This window comes from Anoplopoma fimbria, chromosome 12 (assembly GCF_027596085.1).
Source record: "Anoplopoma fimbria isolate UVic2021 breed Golden Eagle Sablefish chromosome 12, Afim_UVic_2022, whole genome shotgun sequence".
In the NCBI taxonomy this organism is placed as follows: Eukaryota; Metazoa; Chordata; class Actinopteri; order Perciformes; family Anoplopomatidae; genus Anoplopoma; species Anoplopoma fimbria.
Window position 1 is genome coordinate 26,858,914 of NC_072460.1, and position 16,556 is coordinate 26,875,469.

At 44.0% G+C, this 16,556-nt stretch overlaps 46 non-coding genes across 46 annotated transcripts; all 46 read right to left on the reverse strand.

Annotated features, from left to right (window-relative positions):
• Window positions 1-270: 270 nt before the first annotated feature.
• Window positions 271-343, reverse strand: trnak-uuu (transfer RNA lysine (anticodon UUU)). Its single transcript has one exon. It is a non-coding gene; the product is annotated as a tRNA-Lys (tRNA).
• A 288-nt stretch (window positions 344-631) lies between these two features.
• On the reverse strand, window positions 632-704 carry trnak-uuu (transfer RNA lysine (anticodon UUU)). Its single transcript has one exon. It is a non-coding gene; the product is annotated as a tRNA-Lys (tRNA).
• Window positions 705-992: 288 nt separating this feature from the next.
• On the reverse strand, window positions 993-1,065 carry trnak-uuu (transfer RNA lysine (anticodon UUU)). The gene has a single exon. It is a non-coding gene; the product is annotated as a tRNA-Lys (tRNA).
• Window positions 1,066-1,354: 289 nt separating this feature from the next.
• Window positions 1,355-1,427, reverse strand: trnak-uuu (transfer RNA lysine (anticodon UUU)). Its single transcript has one exon. It is a non-coding gene; the product is annotated as a tRNA-Lys (tRNA).
• Window positions 1,428-1,715: 288 nt separating this feature from the next.
• Window positions 1,716-1,788, reverse strand: trnak-uuu (transfer RNA lysine (anticodon UUU)). Its single transcript has one exon. It is a non-coding gene; the product is annotated as a tRNA-Lys (tRNA).
• Window positions 1,789-2,077: 289 nt separating this feature from the next.
• Window positions 2,078-2,150, reverse strand: trnak-uuu (transfer RNA lysine (anticodon UUU)). Its single transcript has one exon. It is a non-coding gene; the product is annotated as a tRNA-Lys (tRNA).
• Window positions 2,151-2,438: 288 nt separating this feature from the next.
• trnak-uuu (transfer RNA lysine (anticodon UUU)) lies at window positions 2,439-2,511 on the reverse strand. The gene has a single exon. It is a non-coding gene; the product is annotated as a tRNA-Lys (tRNA).
• Window positions 2,512-2,799: 288 nt separating this feature from the next.
• trnak-uuu (transfer RNA lysine (anticodon UUU)) lies at window positions 2,800-2,872 on the reverse strand. The gene has a single exon. It is a non-coding gene; the product is annotated as a tRNA-Lys (tRNA).
• A 289-nt stretch (window positions 2,873-3,161) lies between these two features.
• On the reverse strand, window positions 3,162-3,234 carry trnak-uuu (transfer RNA lysine (anticodon UUU)). The gene has a single exon. It is a non-coding gene; the product is annotated as a tRNA-Lys (tRNA).
• A 288-nt stretch (window positions 3,235-3,522) lies between these two features.
• On the reverse strand, window positions 3,523-3,595 carry trnak-uuu (transfer RNA lysine (anticodon UUU)). The gene has a single exon. It is a non-coding gene; the product is annotated as a tRNA-Lys (tRNA).
• Window positions 3,596-3,883: 288 nt separating this feature from the next.
• On the reverse strand, window positions 3,884-3,956 carry trnak-uuu (transfer RNA lysine (anticodon UUU)). Its single transcript has one exon. It is a non-coding gene; the product is annotated as a tRNA-Lys (tRNA).
• A 286-nt stretch (window positions 3,957-4,242) lies between these two features.
• Window positions 4,243-4,315, reverse strand: trnak-uuu (transfer RNA lysine (anticodon UUU)). The gene has a single exon. It is a non-coding gene; the product is annotated as a tRNA-Lys (tRNA).
• A 289-nt stretch (window positions 4,316-4,604) lies between these two features.
• Window positions 4,605-4,677, reverse strand: trnak-uuu (transfer RNA lysine (anticodon UUU)). Its single transcript has one exon. It is a non-coding gene; the product is annotated as a tRNA-Lys (tRNA).
• A 288-nt stretch (window positions 4,678-4,965) lies between these two features.
• Window positions 4,966-5,038, reverse strand: trnak-uuu (transfer RNA lysine (anticodon UUU)). Its single transcript has one exon. It is a non-coding gene; the product is annotated as a tRNA-Lys (tRNA).
• Window positions 5,039-5,327: 289 nt separating this feature from the next.
• On the reverse strand, window positions 5,328-5,400 carry trnak-uuu (transfer RNA lysine (anticodon UUU)). The gene has a single exon. It is a non-coding gene; the product is annotated as a tRNA-Lys (tRNA).
• A 288-nt stretch (window positions 5,401-5,688) lies between these two features.
• Window positions 5,689-5,761, reverse strand: trnak-uuu (transfer RNA lysine (anticodon UUU)). The gene has a single exon. It is a non-coding gene; the product is annotated as a tRNA-Lys (tRNA).
• A 289-nt stretch (window positions 5,762-6,050) lies between these two features.
• On the reverse strand, window positions 6,051-6,123 carry trnak-uuu (transfer RNA lysine (anticodon UUU)). The gene has a single exon. It is a non-coding gene; the product is annotated as a tRNA-Lys (tRNA).
• Window positions 6,124-6,411: 288 nt separating this feature from the next.
• trnak-uuu (transfer RNA lysine (anticodon UUU)) lies at window positions 6,412-6,484 on the reverse strand. Its single transcript has one exon. It is a non-coding gene; the product is annotated as a tRNA-Lys (tRNA).
• A 287-nt stretch (window positions 6,485-6,771) lies between these two features.
• Window positions 6,772-6,842, reverse strand: trnak-uuu (transfer RNA lysine (anticodon UUU)). Its single transcript has one exon. It is a non-coding gene; the product is annotated as a tRNA-Lys (tRNA).
• A 289-nt stretch (window positions 6,843-7,131) lies between these two features.
• trnak-uuu (transfer RNA lysine (anticodon UUU)) lies at window positions 7,132-7,204 on the reverse strand. Its single transcript has one exon. It is a non-coding gene; the product is annotated as a tRNA-Lys (tRNA).
• A 288-nt stretch (window positions 7,205-7,492) lies between these two features.
• trnak-uuu (transfer RNA lysine (anticodon UUU)) lies at window positions 7,493-7,565 on the reverse strand. Its single transcript has one exon. It is a non-coding gene; the product is annotated as a tRNA-Lys (tRNA).
• Window positions 7,566-7,854: 289 nt separating this feature from the next.
• Window positions 7,855-7,927, reverse strand: trnak-uuu (transfer RNA lysine (anticodon UUU)). The gene has a single exon. It is a non-coding gene; the product is annotated as a tRNA-Lys (tRNA).
• A 288-nt stretch (window positions 7,928-8,215) lies between these two features.
• trnak-uuu (transfer RNA lysine (anticodon UUU)) lies at window positions 8,216-8,288 on the reverse strand. The gene has a single exon. It is a non-coding gene; the product is annotated as a tRNA-Lys (tRNA).
• A 288-nt stretch (window positions 8,289-8,576) lies between these two features.
• trnak-uuu (transfer RNA lysine (anticodon UUU)) lies at window positions 8,577-8,649 on the reverse strand. Its single transcript has one exon. It is a non-coding gene; the product is annotated as a tRNA-Lys (tRNA).
• Window positions 8,650-8,937: 288 nt separating this feature from the next.
• Window positions 8,938-9,010, reverse strand: trnak-uuu (transfer RNA lysine (anticodon UUU)). The gene has a single exon. It is a non-coding gene; the product is annotated as a tRNA-Lys (tRNA).
• Window positions 9,011-9,299: 289 nt separating this feature from the next.
• trnak-uuu (transfer RNA lysine (anticodon UUU)) lies at window positions 9,300-9,372 on the reverse strand. Its single transcript has one exon. It is a non-coding gene; the product is annotated as a tRNA-Lys (tRNA).
• A 288-nt stretch (window positions 9,373-9,660) lies between these two features.
• Window positions 9,661-9,733, reverse strand: trnak-uuu (transfer RNA lysine (anticodon UUU)). The gene has a single exon. It is a non-coding gene; the product is annotated as a tRNA-Lys (tRNA).
• A 288-nt stretch (window positions 9,734-10,021) lies between these two features.
• Window positions 10,022-10,094, reverse strand: trnak-uuu (transfer RNA lysine (anticodon UUU)). The gene has a single exon. It is a non-coding gene; the product is annotated as a tRNA-Lys (tRNA).
• A 289-nt stretch (window positions 10,095-10,383) lies between these two features.
• On the reverse strand, window positions 10,384-10,456 carry trnak-uuu (transfer RNA lysine (anticodon UUU)). Its single transcript has one exon. It is a non-coding gene; the product is annotated as a tRNA-Lys (tRNA).
• Window positions 10,457-10,745: 289 nt separating this feature from the next.
• trnak-uuu (transfer RNA lysine (anticodon UUU)) lies at window positions 10,746-10,818 on the reverse strand. Its single transcript has one exon. It is a non-coding gene; the product is annotated as a tRNA-Lys (tRNA).
• A 288-nt stretch (window positions 10,819-11,106) lies between these two features.
• Window positions 11,107-11,179, reverse strand: trnak-uuu (transfer RNA lysine (anticodon UUU)). Its single transcript has one exon. It is a non-coding gene; the product is annotated as a tRNA-Lys (tRNA).
• A 289-nt stretch (window positions 11,180-11,468) lies between these two features.
• trnak-uuu (transfer RNA lysine (anticodon UUU)) lies at window positions 11,469-11,541 on the reverse strand. The gene has a single exon. It is a non-coding gene; the product is annotated as a tRNA-Lys (tRNA).
• Window positions 11,542-11,829: 288 nt separating this feature from the next.
• trnak-uuu (transfer RNA lysine (anticodon UUU)) lies at window positions 11,830-11,902 on the reverse strand. Its single transcript has one exon. It is a non-coding gene; the product is annotated as a tRNA-Lys (tRNA).
• Window positions 11,903-12,191: 289 nt separating this feature from the next.
• On the reverse strand, window positions 12,192-12,264 carry trnak-uuu (transfer RNA lysine (anticodon UUU)). The gene has a single exon. It is a non-coding gene; the product is annotated as a tRNA-Lys (tRNA).
• Window positions 12,265-12,552: 288 nt separating this feature from the next.
• On the reverse strand, window positions 12,553-12,625 carry trnak-uuu (transfer RNA lysine (anticodon UUU)). Its single transcript has one exon. It is a non-coding gene; the product is annotated as a tRNA-Lys (tRNA).
• A 288-nt stretch (window positions 12,626-12,913) lies between these two features.
• Window positions 12,914-12,986, reverse strand: trnak-uuu (transfer RNA lysine (anticodon UUU)). The gene has a single exon. It is a non-coding gene; the product is annotated as a tRNA-Lys (tRNA).
• A 289-nt stretch (window positions 12,987-13,275) lies between these two features.
• trnak-uuu (transfer RNA lysine (anticodon UUU)) lies at window positions 13,276-13,348 on the reverse strand. Its single transcript has one exon. It is a non-coding gene; the product is annotated as a tRNA-Lys (tRNA).
• A 288-nt stretch (window positions 13,349-13,636) lies between these two features.
• Window positions 13,637-13,709, reverse strand: trnak-uuu (transfer RNA lysine (anticodon UUU)). Its single transcript has one exon. It is a non-coding gene; the product is annotated as a tRNA-Lys (tRNA).
• A 289-nt stretch (window positions 13,710-13,998) lies between these two features.
• trnak-uuu (transfer RNA lysine (anticodon UUU)) lies at window positions 13,999-14,071 on the reverse strand. Its single transcript has one exon. It is a non-coding gene; the product is annotated as a tRNA-Lys (tRNA).
• A 288-nt stretch (window positions 14,072-14,359) lies between these two features.
• On the reverse strand, window positions 14,360-14,432 carry trnak-uuu (transfer RNA lysine (anticodon UUU)). Its single transcript has one exon. It is a non-coding gene; the product is annotated as a tRNA-Lys (tRNA).
• A 288-nt stretch (window positions 14,433-14,720) lies between these two features.
• trnak-uuu (transfer RNA lysine (anticodon UUU)) lies at window positions 14,721-14,793 on the reverse strand. The gene has a single exon. It is a non-coding gene; the product is annotated as a tRNA-Lys (tRNA).
• A 289-nt stretch (window positions 14,794-15,082) lies between these two features.
• trnak-uuu (transfer RNA lysine (anticodon UUU)) lies at window positions 15,083-15,155 on the reverse strand. The gene has a single exon. It is a non-coding gene; the product is annotated as a tRNA-Lys (tRNA).
• A 288-nt stretch (window positions 15,156-15,443) lies between these two features.
• On the reverse strand, window positions 15,444-15,516 carry trnak-uuu (transfer RNA lysine (anticodon UUU)). The gene has a single exon. It is a non-coding gene; the product is annotated as a tRNA-Lys (tRNA).
• A 169-nt stretch (window positions 15,517-15,685) lies between these two features.
• On the reverse strand, window positions 15,686-15,758 carry trnak-uuu (transfer RNA lysine (anticodon UUU)). The gene has a single exon. It is a non-coding gene; the product is annotated as a tRNA-Lys (tRNA).
• A 288-nt stretch (window positions 15,759-16,046) lies between these two features.
• Window positions 16,047-16,119, reverse strand: trnak-uuu (transfer RNA lysine (anticodon UUU)). The gene has a single exon. It is a non-coding gene; the product is annotated as a tRNA-Lys (tRNA).
• A 289-nt stretch (window positions 16,120-16,408) lies between these two features.
• trnak-uuu (transfer RNA lysine (anticodon UUU)) lies at window positions 16,409-16,481 on the reverse strand. The gene has a single exon. It is a non-coding gene; the product is annotated as a tRNA-Lys (tRNA).
• Window positions 16,482-16,556: the final 75 nt, after the last annotated feature.

Below are 16,556 nucleotides of genomic sequence, written 5' to 3' on the forward strand. Positions count from 1 at the left end.
CACACGACAAATTGTGCGAGATAAAAGCATAAGGACCTTGTCCTTTAACACCATATCCTGGACTGGAGGAGTGGTATGCATTCTCGTAAAACCATAGAAGTCTGAAGGTGCTGATGTCTATCTGAAATTAGTAACACACATATTACTAGAAAATCTGAATGTGTTTGGTCGGCCAAATGCATATCTCACCCATGGCCACAAGCACACTCTGGACCTCCATGAATGAAGGTGGCCAACCAAACAGACAAGTCACACCAGCATTAAACATTACGCCTGAACAGGGACTTGAACCCTGGACCCTCAGATTAAAAGTCTGATGCTCTACCGACTGAGCTATCCAGGCTTCAAAAAGGGTATTTTTTCACACGAAAAATTACGCGAGATAAAAGCACAAGGACCTTGTCCTTTGCCACCATATCCTGGACTGGTGGAGTGGTATGCACTCTGGTAAAACCATAGAAATCTAAAGGTGCTGATGTCAAATCCAATTCAGTAACAAACATGTTCTCAGAGTCACAATGCCCTTCAATCGGCCAAATGCATATCTCACCTGACGCAACAAGAACACTGTGGACCCACATGAATGATGGTGCCCAACCAAACAGTAAAGTCTCACCAGCATTAAACATTACGCCTGAACAGGGACTTGAACCCTGGACCCTCAGATTAAAAGTCTGATGCTCTACCGACTGAGCTATCCAGGCTTCAAAAAGGGTATTTTTTCACACGAAAAATTACGCGAGATAAAAGCACAAGGACCTTGTCCTTTAACACCATATCCTGGACTGGTGGAGTGGTATGCACTCTGGTAAAACCATAGAAATCTAAAGGTGCTGATGTCAAATCCAATTCAGTAACAAACATGTTCTCAGAGTCACAATGCCCTTCAATCGGCCAAATGCATATCTCACCTGACGCAACAAGAACACTGTGGACCCACATGAATGATGGTGCCCAACCAAACAGTAAAGTCTCACCAGCATTAAACATTACGCCTGAACAGGGACTTGAACCCTGGACCCTCAGATTAAAAGTCTGATGCTCTACCGACTGAGCTATCCAGGCTTCAAAAAGGGTATTTTTTCACACGACAAATTGTGCGAGATAAAAGCATAAGGACCTTGTCCTTTAACACCATATCCTGGACTGGAGGAGTGGTATGCATTCTCGTAAAACCATAGAAGTCTGAAGGTGCTGATGTCTATCTGAAATTAGTAACACACATATTACTAGAAAATCTGAATGTGTTTGGTCGGCCAAATGCATATCTCACCCATGGCCACAAGCACACTCTGGACCTCCATGAATGAAGGTGGCCAACCAAACAGACAAGTCACACCAGCATTAAACATTACGCCTGAACAGGGACTTGAACCCTGGACCCTCAGATTAAAAGTCTGATGCTCTACCGACTGAGCTATCCAGGCTTCAAAAAGGGTATTTTTTCACACAAAAAATTACGCGAGATAAAAGCACAAGGACCTTGTCCTTTAACACCATATCCTGGACTGGTGGAGTGGTATGCACTCTGGTAAAACCATAGAAATCTAAAGGTGCTGATGTCAAATCCAATTCAGTAACAAACATGTTCTCAGAGTCACAATGCCCTTCAATCGGCCAAATGCATATCTCACCTGACGCAACAAGAACACTCTGGACCCCCATGAATGATGGTGCCCAACCAAACAGTAAAGTCTCACCAGCATTAAACATTACGCCTGAACAGGGACTTGAACCCTGGACCCTCAGATTAAAAGTCTGATGCTCTACCGACTGAGCTATCCAGGCTTCAAAAAGGGTATTTTTTCACACGACAAATTGTGCGAGATAAAAGCATAAGGACCTTGTCCTTTAACACCATATCCTGGACTGGAGGAGTGGTATGCATTCTCGTAAAACCATAGAAGTCTGAAGGTGCTGATGTCTATCTGAAATTAGTAACACACATATTACTAGAAAATCTGAATGTGTTTGGTCGGCCAAATGCATATCTCACCCATGGCCACAAGCACACTCTGGACCTCCATGAATGAAGGTGGCCAACCAAACAGACAAGTCACACCAGCATTAAACATTACGCCTGAACAGGGACTTGAACCCTGGACCCTCAGATTAAAAGTCTGATGCTCTACCGACTGAGCTATCCAGGCTTCAAAAAGGGTATTTTTTCACACGAAAAATTACGCGAGATAAAAGCACAAGGACCTTGTCCTTTGCCACCATATCCTGGACTGGTGGAGTGGTATGCACTCTGGTAAAACCATAGAAATCTAAAGGTGCTGATGTCAAATCCAATTCAGTAACAAACATGTTCTCAGAGTCACAATGCCCTTCAATCGGCCAAATGCATATCTCACCTGACGCAACAAGAACACTCTGGACCCCCATGAATGATGGTGCCCAACCAAACAGTAAAGTCTCACCAGCATTAAACATTACGCCTGAACAGGGACTTGAACCCTGGACCCTCAGATTAAAAGTCTGATGCTCTACCGACTGAGCTATCCAGGCTTCAAAAAGGGTATTTTTTCACACGAAAAATTACGCGAGATAAAAGCACAAGGACCTTGTCCTTTAACACCATATCCTGGACTGGTGGAGTGGTATGCACTCTGGTAAAACCATAGAAATCTAAAGGTGCTGATGTCAAATCCAATTCAGTAACAAACATGTTCTCAGAGTCACAATGCCCTTCAATCGGCCAAATGCATATCTCACCTGACGCAACAAGAACACTGTGGACCCCCATGAATGATGGTGCCCAACCAAACAGTAAAGTCTCACCAGCATTAAACATTACGCCTGAACAGGGACTTGAACCCTGGACCCTCAGATTAAAAGTCTGATGCTCTACCGACTGAGCTATCCAGGCTTCAAAAAGGGTATTTTTTCACACGACAAATTGTGCGAGATAAAAGCATAAGGACCTTGTCCTTTAACACCATATCCTGGACTGGAGGAGTGGTATGCATTCTCGTAAAACCATAGAAGTCTGAAGGTGCTGATGTCTATCTGAAATTAGTAACACACATATTACTAGAAAATCTGAATGTGTTTGGTCGGCCAAATGCATATCTCACCCATGGCCACAAGCACACTCTGGACCTCCATGAATGAAGGTGGCCAACCAAACAGACAAGTCACACCAGCATTAAACATTACGCCTGAACAGGGACTTGAACCCTGGACCCTCAGATTAAAAGTCTGATGCTCTACCGACTGAGCTATCCAGGCTTCAAAAAGGGTATTTTTTCACACGAAAAATTACGCGAGATAAAAGCACAAGGACCTTGTCCTTTGCCACCATATCCTGGACTGGTGGAGTGGTATGCACTCTGGTAAAACCATAGAAATCTAAAGGTGCTGATGTCAAATCCAATTCAGTAACAAACATGTTCTCAGAGTCACAATGCCCTTCAATCGGCCAAATGCATATCTCACCTGACGCAACAAGAACACTCTGGACCCCCATGAATGATGGTGCCCAACCAAACAGTAAAGTCTCACCAGCATTAAACGTTACGCCTGAACAGGGACTTGAACCCTGGACCCTCAGATTAAAAGTCTGATGCTCTACCGACTGAGCTATCCAGGCTTCAAAAAGGGTATTTTTTCACACGAAAAATTACGCGAGATAAAAGCACAAGGACCTTGTCCTTTAACACCATATCCTGGACTGGTGGAGTGGTATGCACTCTGGTAAAACCATAGAAATCTAAAGGTGCTGATGTCAAATCCAATTCAGTAACAAACATGTTCTCAGAGTCACAATGCCCTTCAATCGGCCAAATGCATATCTCACCTGACGCAACAAGAACACTGTGGACCCACATGAATGATGGTGCCCAACCAAACAGTAAAGTCTCACCAGCATTAAACATTACGCCTGAACAGGGACTTGAACCCTGGACCCTCAGATTAAAAGTCTGATGCTCTACCGACTGAGCTATCCAGGCTTCAAAAAGGGTATTTTTTCACACGACAAATTGTGCGAGATAAAAGCATAAGGACCTTGTCCTTTAACACCATATCCTGGACTGGTGGAGTGGTATGCACTCTGGTAAAACCATAGAAATCTAAAGGTGCTGATGTCAAATCCAATTCAGTAACAAACATGTTCTCAGAGTCACAATGTGTTTTCAATCGGCCAAATGCATATCTCACCTGGCAACAAGCACACTCTGGACCCCATGAATGATGGTGCCCAACCAAACAGTAAAGTCTCACCAGCATTAAACATTACGCCTGAACAGGGACTTGAACCCTGGACCCTCAGATTAAAAGTCTGATGCTCTACCGACAGAGCTATCCAGGCTTCAAAAAGGGTATTTTTTCACACGACAAATTGTGCGAGATAAAAGCATAAGGACCTTGTCCTTTAACACCATATCCTGGACTGGAGGAGTGGTATGCATTCTCGTAAAACCATAGAAGTCTGAAGGTGCTGATGTCTATCTGAAATTAGTAACACACATATTACTAGAAAATCTGAATGTGTTTGGTCGGCCAAATGCATATCTCACCCATGGCCACAAGCACACTCTGGACCTCCATGAATGAAGGTGGCCAACCAAACAGACAAGTCACACCAGCATTAAACATTACGCCTGAACAGGGACTTGAACCCTGGACCCTCAGATTAAAAGTCTGATGCTCTACCGACTGAGCTATCCAGGCTTCAAAAAGGGTATTTTTTCACACGAAAAATTACGCGAGATAAAAGCACAAGGACCTTGTCCTTTGCCACCATATCCTGGACTGGTGGAGTGGTATGCACTCTGGTAAAACCATAGAAATCTAAAGGTGCTGATGTCAAATCCAATTCAGTAACAAACATGTTCTCAGAGTCACAATGCCCTTCAATCGGCCAAATGCATATCTCACCTGACGCAACAAGAACACTGTGGACCCCCATGAATGATGGTGCCCAACCAAACAGTAAAGTCTCACCAGCATTAAACATTACGCCTGAACAGGGACTTGAACCCTGGACCCTCAGATTAAAAGTCTGATGCTCTACCGACTGAGCTATCCAGGCTTCAAAAAGGGTATTTTTTCACACGACAAATTGTGCGAGATAAAAGCATAAGGACCTTGTCCTTTAACACCATATCCTGGACTGGAGGAGTGGTATGCATTCTCGTAAAACCATAGAAGTCTGAAGGTGCTGATGTCTATCTGAAATTAGTAACACACATATTACTAGAAAATCTGAATGTGTTTGGTCGGCCAAATGCATATCTCACCCATGGCCACAAGCACACTCTGGACCTCCATGAATGAAGGTGGCCAACCAAACAGACAAGTCACACCAGCATTAAACATTACGCCTGAACAGGGACTTGAACCCTGGACCCTCAGATTAAAAGTCTGATGCTCTACCGACTGAGCTATCCAGGCTTCAAAAAGGGTATTTTTTCACACGAAAAATTACGCGAGATAAAAGCACAAGGACCTTGTCCTTTGCCACCATATCCTGGACTGGTGGAGTGGTATGCACTCTGGTAAAACCATAGAAATCTAAAGGTGCTGATGTCAAATCCAATTCAGTAACAAACATGTTCTCAGAGTCACAATGCCCTTCAATCGGCCAAATGCATATCTCACCTGACGCAACAAGAACACTGTGGACCCACATGAATGATGGTGCCCAACCAAACAGTAAAGTCTCACCAGCATTAAACATTACGCCTGAACAGGGACTTGAACCCTGGACCCTCAGATTAAAAGTCTGATGCTCTACCGACTGAGCTATCCAGGCTTCAAAAAGGGTATTTTTTCACACGACAAATTGTGCGAGATAAAAGCATAAGGACCTTGTCCTTTAACACCATATCCTGGACTGGAGGAGTGGTATGCATTCTCGTAAAACCATAGAAGTCTGAAGGTGCTGATGTCTATCTGAAATTAGTAACACACATATTACTAGAAAATCTGAATGTGTTTGGTCGGCCAAATGCATATCTCACCCATGGCCACAAGCACACTCTGGACCTCCATGAATGAAGGTGGCCAACCAAACAGACAAGTCACACCAGCATTAAACATTACGCCTGAACAGGGACTTGAACCCTGGACCCTCAGATTAAAAGTCTGATGCTCTACCGACTGAGCTATCCAGGCTTCAAAAAGGGTATTTTTTCACACGAAAAATTACGCGAGATAAAAGCACAAGGACCTTGTCCTTTGCCACCATATCCTGGACTGGTGGAGTGGTATGCACTCTGGTAAAACCATAGAAATCTAAAGGTGCTGATGTCAAATCCAATTCAGTAACAAACATGTTCTCAGAGTCACAATGCCCTTCAATCGGCCAAATGCATATCTCACCTGACGCAACAAGAACACTCTGGACCCCCATGAATGATGGTGCCCAACCAAACAGTAAAGTCTCACCAGCATTAAACATTACGCCTGAACAGGGACTTGAACCCTGGACCCTCAGATTAAAAGTCTGATGCTCTACCGACTGAGCTATCCAGGCTTCAAAAAGGGTATTTTTTCACACGAAAAATTACGCGAGATAAAAGCACAAGGACCTTGTCCTTTAACACCATATCCTGGACTGGTGGAGTGGTATGCACTCTGGTAAAACCATAGAAATCTAAAGGTGCTGATGTCAAATCCAATTCAGTAACAAACATGTTCTCAGAGTCACAATGCCCTTCAATCGGCCAAATGCATATCTCACCTGACGCAACAGAACACTCTGGACCCCCATGAATGATGGTGCCCAACCAAACAGTAAAGTCTCACCAGCATTAAACATTACGCCTGAACAGACTTGAACCCTGGACCCTCAGATTAAAAGTCTGATGCTCTACCGACTGAGCTATCCAGGCTTCAAAAAGGGTATTTTTTCACACGACAAATTGTGCGAGATAAAAGCATAAGGACCTTGTCCTTTAACACCATATCCTGGACTGGAGGAGTGGTATGCATTCTCGTAAAACCATAGAAGTCTGAAGGTGCTGATGTCTATCTGAAATTAGTAACACACATATTACTAGAAAATCTGAATGTGTTTGGTCGGCCAAATGCATATCTCACCCATGGCCACAAGCACACTCTGGACCTCCATGAATGAAGGTGGCCAACCAAACAGACAAGTCACACCAGCATTAAACATTACGCCTGAACAGGGACTTGAACCCTGGACCCTCAGATTAAAAGTCTGATGCTCTACCGACTGAGCTATCCAGGCTTCAAAAAGGGTATTTTTTCACACGAAAAATTACGCGAGATAAAAGCACAAGGACCTTGTCCTTTGCCACCATATCCTGGACTGGTGGAGTGGTATGCACTCTGGTAAAACCATAGAAATCTAAAGGTGCTGATGTCAAATCCAATTCAGTAACAAACATGTTCTCAGAGTCACAATGCCCTTCAATCGGCCAAATGCATATCTCACCTGACGCAACAAGAACACTGTGGACCCACATGAATGATGGTGCCCAACCAAACAGTAAAGTCTCACCAGCATTAAACGTTACGCCTGAACAGGGACTTGAACCCTGGACCCTCAGATTAAAAGTCTGATGCTCTACCGACTGAGCTATCCAGGCTTCAAAAAGGGTATTTTTTCACACGACAAATTGTGCGAGATAAAAGCATAAGGACCTTGTCCTTTAACACCATATCCTGGACTGGAGGAGTGGTATGCATTCTCGTAAAACCATAGAAGTCTGAAGGTGCTGATGTCTATCTGAAATTAGTAACACACATATTACTAGAAAATCTGAATGTGTTTGGTCGGCCAAATGCATATCTCACCCATGGCCACAAGCACACTCTGGACCTCCATGAATGAAGGTGGCCAACCAAACAGACAAGTCACACCAGCATTAAACATTACGCCTGAACAGGGACTTGAACCCTGGACCCTCAGATTAAAAGTCTGATGCTCTACCGACTGAGCTATCCAGGCTTCAAAAAGGGTATTTTTTCACACGAAAAATTACGCGAGATAAAAGCACAAGGACCTTGTCCTTTGCCACCATATCCTGGACTGGTGGAGTGGTATGCACTCTGGTAAAACCATAGAAATCTAAAGGTGCTGATGTCAAATCCAATTCAGTAACAAACATGTTCTCAGAGTCACAATGCCCTTCAATCGGCCAAATGCATATCTCACCTGACGCAACAAGAACACTGTGGACCCACATGAATGATGGTGCCCAACCAAACAGTAAAGTCTCACCAGCATTAAACGTTACGCCTGAACAGGGACTTGAACCCTGGACCCTCAGATTAAAAGTCTGATGCTCTACCGACTGAGCTATCCAGGCTTCAAAAAGGGTATTTTTTCACACGAAAAATTACGCGAGATAAAAGCACAAGGACCTTGTCCTTTGCCACCATATCCTGGACTGGTGGAGTGGTATGCACTCTGGTAAAACCATAGAAATCTAAAGGTGCTGATGTCAAATCCAATTCAGTAACAAACATGTTCTCAGAGTCACAATGCGCTTCAATCGGCCAAATGCATATCTCACCTGAGGCAACAAGCACACTCTGGACCCCCATGAATGATGGTGCCCAACCAAACAGTAAAGTCTCACCAGCATTAAACATTACGCCTGAACAGGGACTTGAACCCTGGACCCTCAGATTAAAAGTCTGATGCTCTACCGACTGAGCTATCCAGGCTTCAAAAAGGGTATTTTTTCACACGAAAAATTACGCGAGATAAAAGCACAAGGACCTTGTCCTTTAACACCATATCCTGGACTGGTGGAGTGGTATGCACTCTGGTAAAACCATAGAAATCTAAAGGTGCTGATGTCAAATCCAATTCAGTAACAAACATGTTCTCAGAGTCACAATGCCCTTCAATCGGCCAAATGCATATCTCACCTGACGCAACAAGAACACTGTGGACCCACATGAATGATGGTGCCCAACCAAACAGTAAAGTCTCACCAGCATTAAACATTACGCCTGAACAGGGACTTGAACCCTGGACCCTCAGATTAAAAGTCTGATGCTCTACCGACTGAGCTATCCAGGCTTCAAAAAGGGTATTTTTTCACACGACAAATTGTGCGAGATAAAAGCATAAGGACCTTGTCCTTTAACACCATATCCTGGACTGGAGGAGTGGTATGCATTCTCGTAAAACCATAGAAGTCTGAAGGTGCTGATGTCTATCTGAAATTAGTAACACACATATTACTAGAAAATCTGAATGTGTTTGGTCGGCCAAATGCATATCTCACCCATGGCCACAAGCACACTCTGGACCTCCATGAATGAAGGTGGCCAACCAAACAGACAAGTCACACCAGCATTAAACATTACGCCTGAACAGGGACTTGAACCCTGGACCCTCAGATTAAAAGTCTGATGCTCTACCGACTGAGCTATCCAGGCTTCAAAAAGGGTATTTTTTCACACGAAAAATTACGCGAGATAAAAGCACAAGGACCTTGTCCTTTGCCACCATATCCTGGACTGGTGGAGTGGTATGCACTCTGGTAAAACCATAGAAATCTAAAGGTGCTGATGTCAAATCCAATTCAGTAACAAACATGTTCTCAGAGTCACAATGCCCTTCAATCGGCCAAATGCATATCTCACCTGACGCAACAAGAACACTCTGGACCCCCATGAATGATGGTGCCCAACCAAACAGTAAAGTCTCACCAGCATTAAACATTACGCCTGAACAGGGACTTGAACCCTGGACCCTCAGATTAAAAGTCTGATGCTCTACCGACTGAGCTATCCAGGCTTCAAAAAGGGTATTTTTTCACACGAAAAATTACGCGAGATAAAAGCACAAGGACCTTGTCCTTTGCCACCATATCCTGGACTGGTGGAGTGGTATGCACTCTGGTAAAACCATAGAAATCTAAAGGTGCTGATGTCAAATCCAATTCAGTAACAAACATGTTCTCAGAGTCACAATGCCCTTCAATCGGCCAAATGCATATCTCACCTGACGCAACAAGAACACTGTGGACCCCCATGAATGATGGTGCCCAACCAAACAGTAAAGTCTCACCAGCATTAAACATTACGCCTGAACAGGGACTTGAACCCTGGACCCTCAGATTAAAAGTCTGATGCTCTACCGACTGAGCTATCCAGGCTTCAAAAAGGGTATTTTTTCACACGACAAATTGTGCGAGATAAAAGCATAAGGACCTTGTCCTTTAACACCATATCCTGGACTGGAGGAGTGGTATGCATTCTCGTAAAACCATAGAAGTCTGAAGGTGCTGATGTCTATCTGAAATTAGTAACACACATATTACTAGAAAATCAGAATGTGTTTGGTCGGCCAAATGCATATCTCACCCATGGCCACAAGCACACTCTGGACCTCCATGAATGAAGGTGGCCAACCAAACAGACAAGTCACACCAGCATTAAACATTACGCCTGAACAGGGACTTGAACCCTGGACCCTCAGATTAAAAGTCTGATGCTCTACCGACTGAGCTATCCAGGCTTCAAAAAGGGTATTTTTTCACACGACAAATTGTGCGAGATAAAAGCATAAGGACCTTGTCCTTTAACACCATATCCTGGACTGGAGGAGTGGTATGCATTCTCGTAAAACCATAGAAGTCTGAAGGTGCTGATGTCTATCTGAAATTAGTAACACACATATTACTAGAAAATCAGAATGTGTTTGGTCGGCCAAATGCATATCTCACCCATGGCCACAAGCACACTCTGGACCTCCATGAATGAAGGTGGCCAACCAAACAGACAAGTCACACCAGCATTAAACATTACGCCTGAACAGGGACTTGAACCCTGGACCCTCAGATTAAAAGTCTGATGCTCTACCGACTGAGCTATCCAGGCTTCAAAAAGGGTATTTTTTCACACGAAAAATTACGCGAGATAAAAGCACAAGGACCTTGTCCTTTGCCACCATATCCTGGACTGGTGGAGTGGTATGCACTCTGGTAAAACCATAGAAATCTAAAGGTGCTGATGTCAAATCCAATTCAGTAACAAACATGTTCTCAGAGTCACAATGCCCTTCAATCGGCCAAATGCATATCTCACCTGACGCAACAAGAACACTGTGGACCCACATGAATGATGGTGCCCAACCAAACAGTAAAGTCTCACCAGCATTAAACGTTACGCCTGAACAGGGACTTGAACCCTGGACCCTCAGATTAAAAGTCTGATGCTCTACCGACTGAGCTATCCAGGCTTCAAAAAGGGTATTTTTTCACACGACAAATTGTGCGAGATAAAAGCATAAGGACCTTGTCCTTTAACACCATATCCTGGACTGGAGGAGTGGTATGCATTCTCGTAAAACCATAGAAGTCTGAAGGTGCTGATGTCTATCTGAAATTAGTAACACACATATTACTAGAAAATCTGAATGTGTTTGGTCGGCCAAATGCATATCTCACCCATGGCCACAAGCACACTCTGGACCTCCATGAATGAAGGTGGCCAACCAAACAGACAAGTCACACCAGCATTAAACATTACGCCTGAACAGGGACTTGAACCCTGGACCCTCAGATTAAAAGTCTGATGCTCTACCGACTGAGCTATCCAGGCTTCAAAAAGGGTATTTTTTCACACGAAAAATTACGCGAGATAAAAGCACAAGGACCTTGTCCTTTGCCACCATATCCTGGACTGGTGGAGTGGTATGCACTCTGGTAAAACCATAGAAATCTAAAGGTGCTGATGTCAAATCCAATTCAGTAACAAACATGTTCTCAGAGTCACAATGCCCTTCAATCGGCCAAATGCATATCTCACCTGACGCAACAAGAACACTCTGGACCCCCATGAATGATGGTGCCCAACCAAACAGTAAAGTCTCACCAGCATTAAACATTACGCCTGAACAGGGACTTGAACCCTGGACCCTCAGATTAAAAGTCTGATGCTCTACCGACTGAGCTATCCAGGCTTCAAAAAGGGTATTTTTTCACACGACAAATTGTGCGAGATAAAAGCATAAGGACCTTGTCCTTTAACACCATATCCTGGACTGGAGGAGTGGTATGCATTCTCGTAAAACCATAGAAGTCTGAAGGTGCTGATGTCTATCTGAAATTAGTAACACACATATTACTAGAAAATCTGAATGTGTTTGGTCGGCCAAATGCATATCTCACCCATGGCCACAAGCACACTCTGGACCTCCATGAATGAAGGTGGCCAACCAAACAGACAAGTCACACCAGCATTAAACATTACGCCTGAACAGGGACTTGAACCCTGGACCCTCAGATTAAAAGTCTGATGCTCTACCGACTGAGCTATCCAGGCTTCAAAAAGGGTATTTTTTCACACGAAAAATTACGCGAGATAAAAGCACAAGGACCTTGTCCTTTGCCACCATATCCTGGACTGGTGGAGTGGTATGCACTCTGGTAAAACCATAGAAATCTAAAGGTGCTGATGTCAAATCCAATTCAGTAACAAACATGTTCTCAGAGTCACAATGCCCTTCAATCGGCCAAATGCATATCTCACCTGACGCAACAAGAACACTCTGGACCCCCATGAATGATGGTGCCCAACCAAACAGTAAAGTCTCACCAGCATTAAACATTACGCCTGAACAGGGACTTGAACCCTGGACCCTCAGATTAAAAGTCTGATGCTCTACCGACTGAGCTATCCAGGCTTCAAAAAGGGTATTTTTTCACACGAAAAATTACGCGAGATAAAAGCACAAGGACCTTGTCCTTTAACACCATATCCTGGACTGGTGGAGTGGTATGCACTCTGGTAAAACCATAGAAATCTAAAGGTGCTGATGTCAAATCCAATTCAGTAACAAACATGTTCTCAGAGTCACAATGCCCTTCAATCGGCCAAATGCATATCTCACCTGACGCAACAAGAACACTGTGGACCCCCATGAATGATGGTGCCCAACCAAACAGTAAAGTCTCACCAGCATTAAACATTACGCCTGAACAGGGACTTGAACCCTGGACCCTCAGATTAAAAGTCTGATGCTCTACCGACTGAGCTATCCAGGCTTCAAAAAGGGTATTTTTTCACACGACAAATTGTGCGAGATAAAAGCATAAGGACCTTGTCCTTTAACACCATATCCTGGACTGGAGGAGTGGTATGCATTCTCGTAAAACCATAGAAGTCTGAAGGTGCTGATGTCTATCTGAAATTAGTAACACACATATTACTAGAAAATCTGAATGTGTTTGGTCGGCCAAATGCATATCTCACCCATGGCCACAAGCACACTCTGGACCTCCATGAATGAAGGTGGCCAACCAAACAGACAAGTCACACCAGCATTAAACATTACGCCTGAACAGGGACTTGAACCCTGGACCCTCAGATTAAAAGTCTGATGCTCTACCGACTGAGCTATCCAGGCTTCAAAAAGGGTATTTTTTCACACGAAAAATTACGCGAGATAAAAGCACAAGGACCTTGTCCTTTGCCACCATATCCTGGACTGGTGGAGTGGTATGCACTCTGGTAAAACCATAGAAATCTAAAGGTGCTGATGTCAAATCCAATTCAGTAACAAACATGTTCTCAGAGTCACAATGCCCTTCAATCGGCCAAATGCATATCTCACCTGACGCAACAAGAACACTCTGGACCCCCATGAATGATGGTGCCCAACCAAACAGTAAAGTCTCACCAGCATTAAACATTACGCCTGAACAGGGACTTGAACCCTGGACCCTCAGATTAAAAGTCTGATGCTCTACCGACTGAGCTATCCAGGCTTCAAAAAGGGTATTTTTTTCACACAAAAAATTACGCGAGATAAAAGCACAAGGACCTTGTCCTTTAACACCATATCCTGGACTGGTGGAGTGGTATGCACTCTGGTAAAACCATAGAAATCTAAAGGTGCTGATGTCAAATCCAATTCAGTAACAAACATGTTCTCAGAGTCACAATGCCCTTCAATCGGCCAAATGCATATCTCACCTGACGCAACAAGAACACTCTGGACCCCCATGAATGATGGTGCCCAACCAAACAGTAAAGTCTCACCAGCATTAAACATTACGCCTGAACAGGGACTTGAACCCTGGACCCTCAGATTAAAAGTCTGATGCTCTACCGACTGAGCTATCCAGGCTTCAAAAAGGGTATTTTTTCACACGAAAAATTACGCGAGATAAAAGCACAAGGACCTTGTCCTTTAACACCATATCCTGGACTGGTGGAGTGGTATGCACTCTGGTAAAACCATAGAAATCTAAAGGTGCTGATGTCAAATCCAATTCAGTAACAAACATGTTCTCAGAGTCACAATGCCCTTCAATCGGCCAAATGCATATCTCACCTGACGCAACAAGAACACTCTGGACCCCCATGAATGATGGTGCCCAACCAAACAGTAAAGTCTCACCAGCATTAAACATTACGCCTGAACAGGGACTTGAACCCTGGACCCTCAGATTAAAAGTCTGATGCTCTACCGACTGAGCTATCCAGGCTTCAAAAAGGGTATTTTTTCACACGAAAAATTACGCGAGATAAAAGCACAAGGACCTTGTCCTTTGCCACCATATCCTGGACTGGTGGAGTGGTATGCACTCTGGTAAAACCATAGAAATCTAAAGGTGCTGATGTCAAATCCAATTCAGTAACAAACATGTTCTCAGAGTCACAATGCCCTTCAATCGGCCAAATGCATATCTCACCTGACGCAACAAGAACACTGTGGACCCCCATGAATGATGGTGCCCAACCAAACAGTAAAGTCTCACCAGCATTAAACATTACGCCTGAACAGGGACTTGAACCCTGGACCCTCAGATTAAAAGTCTGATGCTCTACCGACTGAGCTATCCAGGCTTCAAAAAGGGTATTTTTTCACACGACAAATTGTGCGAGATAAAAGCATAAGGACCTTGTCCTTTAACACCATATCCTGGACTGGAGGAGTGGTATGCATTCTCGTAAAACCATAGAAGTCTGAAGGTGCTGATGTCTATCTGAAATTAGTAACACACATATTACTAGAAAATCTGAATGTGTTTGGTCGGCCAAATGCATATCTCACCCATGGCCACAAGCACACTCTGGACCTCCATGAATGAAGGTGGCCAACCAAACAGACAAGTCACACCAGCATTAAACATTACGCCTGAACAGGGACTTGAACCCTGGACCCTCAGATTAAAAGTCTGATGCTCTACCGACTGAGCTATCCAGGCTTCAAAAAGGGTATTTTTTCACACGAAAAATTGTGCGAGATAAAAGCATAAGGACCTTGTCCTTTGCCACCATATCCTGGACTGGTGGAGTGGTATGCACTCTGGTAAAACCATAGAAATCTAAAGGTGCTGATGTCAAATCCAATTCAGTAACAAACATGTTCTCAGAGTCACAATGCCCTTCAATCGGCCAAATGCATATCTCACCTGACGCAACAAGAACACTCTGGACCCCCATGAATGATGGTGCCCAACCAAACAGTAAAGTCTCACCAGCATTAAACATTACGCCTGAACAGGGACTTGAACCCTGGACCCTCAGATTAAAAGTCTGATGCTCTACCGACTGAGCTATCCAGGCTTCAAAAAGGGTATTTTTTCACACGAAAAATTGTGCGAGATAAAAGCATAAGGACCTTGTCCTTTGCCACCATATCCTGGACTGGAGGAGTGGTATGCATTCTGGTAAAACCATAGAAGTCTGAAGGTGCTGATGTCTAACAGTAAAGTCACACCAGCATTAAACGTTACGCCTGAACAGGGACTTGAACCCTGGACCCTCAGATTAAAAGTCTGATGCTCTACCGACTGAGCTATCCAGGCTTCAAAAAGGGTGTTTTTTCACACGAAAAATTACGCGAGATAAAAGCACAAGGACCTTGTCCTTTAACACCATATCCTGGACTGGAGGAGTGGTATGCACTCTGGTAAAACCATAGAAATCTAAAGGTGCTGATGTCAAATCCAATTCAGTAACAAACATGTTCTCAGAGTCACAATGCGCTTCAATCGGCCAAATGCATATCTCACCTGACGCAACAAGCAGACTCTGGACCCCCATGAATGATGGTGCCCAACCAAACAGTAAAGTCTCACCAGCATTAAACATTACGCCTGAACAGGGACTTGAACCCCTGGACCTCAGATTAAAAGTCTGATGCTCTACCGACTGAGCTATCCAGGCTTCAAAAAGGGTATTTTTTCACACAAAAAATTACGCGAGATAAAAGCACAAGGACCTTGTCCTTTAACACCATATCCTGGACTGGAGGAGTGGTATGCATTCTCGTAAAACCATAGAAGTCTGAAGGTGCTGATGTCTATCTGAAATTAGTAACACACATATTACTAGAAAATCAGAATGTGTTTGGTTGGCCAAATGCATATCTCACCCATGGCCACAAGCACACTCTGGACCTCCATGAATGAAGGTGGCCAACCAAACAGACAAGTCACACCAGCATTAAACATTACGCCTGAACAGGGACTTGAACCCTGGACCCTCAGATTAAAAGTCTGATGCTCTACCGACTGAGCTATCCAGGCTTCAAAAAGGGTGTTTTTTCACACGAAAAATTACGCAAGATAAAAGCACAAGGACCTTGTCCTTTAACACCATAT